Here is a 6000-nt window from a genome sequence, read left to right as displayed (position 1 = left end):
GGGGTGCGGGGGGTGAAGGGGAAAGTAGGAGCATAAATCATGTAACTATGTTAAAAACAAATATTAATAAATATTTTTAAAAATAATATAAAATAAAATAATATTGAAAACTTTGGAATTCAAAGATAAAATAAAAAGGGGAATTTAACAAAAAAAATGAAATAAAAATAACTAAGATTCTAAGGAATAACTCTTGTGGTCAGTCTTAAATTTCAATATGTATAGTCAAATATACCAGAGGAGGTAAAAGAGATAAGGTGCTTAAGATAAGATAGGAAAGGAAAAGGGAAGGGAATGAGAATATACAAGTAATAATTCTCATCATTGGTAAATATTAGTAAAGCACTTTACTTGCAATAGCTTCCCATAGCTATTTGAGCTAATAAAGCTGATATGACAAAAACATGAAATCCCTCTAGCCTAGCCTTTTCTCCTTGGGTAAATTGCTGTTATTGGTTTCTGTGGGATAGGGAAAATCAGTGTGACCATAGTAGGGAATATTTATCTTAATTTTATTATTCCTAAGAATACCTCCTGGAGCTGCAGGAGTAGTTATGTGTGTGTTTTAATATTTTGCACCTGTTTTTTGTTTAAAAGCAGATTTTTGTAAGGTTGAGTTTGTATACAAAAAGAATAAATCATGTTAGCATTATGGGATTCAGCTGCCAAACCGAATATTTGAATCTTATTTGTATTTGAAAAATTAATAAGGCTTTGAAATATGTCAAGACATACTTTACAGTATTATAATAAAGTCAAAATACAACAGAACATTATGATAACAAAGTTATGTTAGGTATTATGCAAATTCAGTCATAGCACCAATCATATAACTCACCCCCAAAGACACAAATAAATGAGGAAGAAGTTATGTATAATATTATAGTTCTTTAACAATTTATGTTTCCAGTTTTTTGGTTCATGTAAAATAAGCAGTGATAAGAAAGGCATTTGGAAGATGGAAAATGGATTTAAAGAAATAAGTTGTATCTTTAGACATGAATACAAGAATACAATATTGATAAGGAACATATGTGATACAATATAAACTAATTATGGCAGTTTTTTTTTAATTTTTCCAAGTATGGGATATGATTGAAATAATTTGAATTATTAAAATACAGGCAGTAATGTCTTTGAGGTAATAAAAGAGACATTAAAATTTCTAGTACAAATACTTGTTTTCTGAATAAATAAAATCTAACAAAAAACCAAATGTGGATAATTTAGAGTTATTATTAAGCATCCATACATGTATATATCATAAGTAATAATATTACATAGCAAAAATATTTGTCACTTGAAAAGCAATCACTTTTGGTGGAGCATATAATAATAATTCACAACATTGATTAGATAGTTAAAAACAAAGGAGAAAACAGTAGAAATATTATTTTTGGTTGTGTCAGTTGGAATAACCATCACTGAGCCCATTCAGTTTGAAAGATGCTGAAAACATTAAGTAACATAGAACAAACTTGTACTGCTTCACAAACGATTGTTGATATCATCAATTAATATTTATTAAAATATCCTATACCCACAGCAAGCTCTCAGTTGCTACAGGGACTTTGTTGAACTTAAATGTTAGTAAAAGTCTTTTTTTTAATATAAAGGAATTATTTGGGCATGAAGTATTAGTGATGATGATGCCAATACAACAGTTATGTTACTGCTGCTGCTGCTGCTATCTGAACTAGAAAGACTCAAATACCTACAGGAGAAAAAATCTAATAAAAACATAGGTAAAGTCCACATTACTTTTAGTGAATGCAATGTATATTGATTTTATTGGTAATGCTAATGAAGGCTCCTTGTATTTAAGATATATTAAGATATAACAAGCAGAATTGCTCAAATAAATTGTTATTTTACTAGATCTAATGGCCATTTAATCCAGAATTCTAAAAGTAGAAAGACCCTTGAGGTTGACAATAAGTTATATCTGTATACAGGTAAAGCTTAATTTTAATGGTGTGCACATTAATAAAAAGACATTGATGAATATGACTTTTTAAATCTCACAGGACTAGAAAAAAAGACTTGGGCCATGTCCACAAATCAACCACATCATTAAATTTAAATAACTTACATTTAAAAATATATTACTTCTTCCAAACATGCATATATCTATTCATGTTCTTATGATACCCTCCATTTCTATGAGATTAATTGGGGAAGATATTAGTTACTTCCTTAATGGAGATTTCCTTGATTCCCTATAGGTAATAATGACTATTTCATAATTAAAACCCTCAATAGGATATTCAATGAATGAATAAATGTTTATTGAGAGCTTACTATGTACCACACATAGTAATAGGTGCTTGTACTACAAACATTGAACCCAGAATAGAAAGGGTTTCAATAGATTATCTACAGAACATGATATTAAACAGCAATGCAAGTAAGAAATGATTTTCTAATTTTGAAAAACACCATCCAAAGACTTAGCTTTCAAATTATACTTCCTAAATACATGCATGTATTTTACAGTGAATTCTGTCAGTAAATTTATCTTTTTTTCTTGGTGTTACTATAATCTCAAACATAGAAATGATCACTTTCAGTCCAAAAGGCAAAGTCACAAAAAATGGCTTTTCGAAAAAGCTACAAAGTCCAGAATAAAGTGTGATGAAGATGGAGAGGATTACTGAGAAAGTAGTGATTGTGATAGACACACCATTATATATGCCCAGTAATGACACTGCACCACCCTTCATAGACAAAGATGATGCTTCTAAGATGCCAGAAGGGCAGGAACTTGAATTGTTTTCCTGATGGCAGTGATGGATGATGTTGATCCATATGTCCTTTTCACCCTATCACTCTTGTGACAAATTACATTCATTTGTATTGTGGCTGGATGGAGTTACAAATGTAATATTTGTCAATGAAGCAACACGAAACTAAGTTGCCCAATTGTAACGAAGCCTATCATTTTAGTCTCTATTTCAAGTCTGAAACTCCAAACAATGGAGTTGTTCTTCAAATATCAAGGGCTGGTGAATAATACTATAAGAATGAGATTTGATGCTACCGAACATTAACACACTTTATCATGCAATGTCATATTTGTGTTAATAAAAAAATTATATCATTAAATTTATGTTGCTACTCATTATATTTAATGTAATAAGTAAAATTCAGCTTAAAAAATTTAGCCAAGGTCTTCATCTTTTCAAAAAATATAAGTTCTCAAACAAGGTACATTTTAGAAATATGAAGAAATTTAGAAATAAGCAAAATTATTTTATATGCTACTTCTGAAATTAGATGCAAAATTGCTATGTTAGTTATGTGGTAAAATATGATATTTTTATCCTTATTCCCTTGCTTTCATTGATGCATCATGAGAGAAGTAATCTGAGAACGTATAAGCTTATCAAAAACTTCTCAACCAAATGAATTTAAACACGAGTGAGAATTCTTCCTTAACTACCTTATTTCTATGGAGCAAAAAAAACAAACAAACAAAAAAAAAACAAACAAATCATCATGGTCAATATCTTGGAATCATTCTTTCACTCACTCCCCTCTCCTCTTCTCATTCCCCATCAAAAGTTCCTAGTTTCTCCCTATTCTGGCTCCTAAATATCACTATGGCCCTCCTTTCTACTTCCCTTATGGTATTTGTATTCAAGTCAGGCTCTCATTAGCTCTTGCCTAGAGTATTGTGATTTCTTGAAACAGGGTGTCTACTTGCTGATCTCTGCCTTCTCCAATCTTCCCTTCATAAAGCTGCCAGAATCATCTAATGCACAGTTTTAATTAGGTTATTCTTGCTGGATCTCTACTGTGTACTATTTTACAAAATACAACTCTAGAGTCTGGCATTCATGGTCCTCTCCAAAATGGCTCCAGCATATTATTCCAGTTTTATTTAATTGTACTCCTCTTCATATATTTTATAAAGCAATCAAATTATAGTACCCACTATTCCTTAGTCTCAGCCGTCCATCTTGAACCTTAGGGTCTAAACATAGTCTCCACCCTCAGTCTCTACACCTGTGATTCCCAAAGTGGGCACTACTGCCCTCTGGTGGGTGCTGCAGCAATCCAGGAAGGTGGTGATGGCCACAGGTGCATTTATCTTTCCTATTAATTGCTATTAAAATTTTTAAAAAATTAATTTCCAAGGGGCTAAGTAATATTTTTCTGGAAAAGTGGCAGTAGGCCAAAAAAGTTTGGGAACCACTGCTCTACCCCATCCAAATGGATACAATTTGACTCTTTAAAAATGAACAAACGAAAAAAGCTTAATTTCACTTGGCTGCAGTGAAAGGAATCAAAATTTGTGGGTACAAATGGTGAAGAGGCTTAATAAGAGGAAAACCTTTCCAATAATAGGAATAATCAACATTTATATACACAATTATGTAAATAGCCCTTTTGAGACTCACAGCAACCAAAAACGATAAGTTTTGTGTGTATCATTATCCCCATTTCACAAATAAGGAATGTGAGCCTGTGAGAAATTAAGCAACTTTCCCTGTGGCATAATTTGTAACTGTCTGAGGAAAAGTGAAACCTTGAGCTTCCTGATTTTAAGTCTAGCATATTATTCATTCCAGGACATTTCCACTTCACTACTGGAGCTAAACAAGTGGGGAATGGGCTGCCTTAGGAAGAAGTAGATTCTTTTTTGCTAGTGATGTTCAACTAGATGCCAAGAAGTCACTTGCCAGGATTGTGATAAGAGATGTTTTTTGAGGTATGAGCAAGAATAGGTGTGTTCTAAGGTGTTTCTTAACCTGGAGATTCTGTGACACCTGAATTCACATATGTCTTACTCAATTTTAATATGATGCAAATCTGGGGAATGTGTATATCTTATCCAGAAACAATATAGGTGTGAAGGGTTAAATTTTGGGGCAAGAGTTAAAACAAGAGCCAGTGTTCAGTTCATTAAATGCAAAAAACTTAGTTTATTATTAGGAAATAGGAAGGAGGAAAGTGAAAGTAACTATACTCCAGATCCCAATCCTAACTAAAATTTTTCTAGAAAACCCTACATCTATCCACCTCAGAGGCCAGTATCTTCTGCTTGGCTAACGTCCTTGCCTACTCTCCTACTCTCACTATCTAATACTATAACCACTATCTATCTACCTTATCTACCTAAGTTATTAATAATCAATAAGGTCTTAAATCCATTTCTCTGACTCCTCACAGTCCCAGAGAGAGAGCAAGCCCCACCGTCTCCCCAGGAGACCCAGAGACCTTTCCAACTGTCTGCAAGTTATAAAACCCCACTCAGCCACACTCTTGTAACTGTCACCAACTGCCAAGCGGCACAGCAGGGGTTCCCTAACTGCCAACCTGAACAGTAGGGGGTCTCTAACTAAAAAACTCTTATTACTTCTTTTCCTCTTAAATACAAAAATAGGAGAAATTAATTTAAAAAAACTCTCAACATAGGAAAACAAGGAATAGAGAATCAGCTTAAATCATGTTAGACACATGAGAAAATCAAATAATTGAGTGGAAAATGGAATCAAAAGAATTTCAGGGCGGTTTAAAAAGAGAAACAGAAATTTCATTCCTGTAGATGAGTATTAAAGACTTCCTAGACATAAAATAGTTAAGGATATCAGAAAACAGAAAACAAATATGGCATGAGGGAAGAAAGGAATTATTATAATTATTATATTATTTTATATAATTTATATATTATATGATATACTATATTGTATTATTATTATTGAGTGTTTATTATATTCCAGGCATTATGAGTTCTTTATAAGTTTTATCTCATAGTAATTCCGAGAAATAAGTTTCATTAATGTCCCCATAATACAGTGAGGAAACTGAGGCAGACAGGATTAGAGGCTACCCAGGAGTCACAAAGTAAGTATCTGAGATAGTCTGAATTCAGGTCTTTCTGACTCTAAGCCCAGTGTTCTGTTCACTGCATTCCCTCACTGCCTCAGTGGGGAATTTCAATTACTATAACATTCTTTAGTGTTCTTCCTTTGCCAAAAGCAGAATAGGTGATCA

General features: G+C 32.6%; 1 protein-coding gene across 1 annotated transcript in view; it reads right to left on the bottom strand.

Moving 5' to 3' along the window:
* Window positions 1–6000, bottom strand: part of KLHL1 (kelch like family member 1) — a 542207-nt gene that overhangs the window by 454243 nt on the left and 81964 nt on the right. The gene's annotated exons all lie outside the window — the stretch shown is intronic.

This window comes from Gracilinanus agilis, chromosome 3 (genome assembly GCF_016433145.1).
Source record: "Gracilinanus agilis isolate LMUSP501 chromosome 3, AgileGrace, whole genome shotgun sequence".
Taxonomy (NCBI): domain Eukaryota; kingdom Metazoa; phylum Chordata; class Mammalia; order Didelphimorphia; family Didelphidae; genus Gracilinanus; species Gracilinanus agilis.
This window is presented reverse-complemented; position numbering and strand designations above follow the sequence as displayed.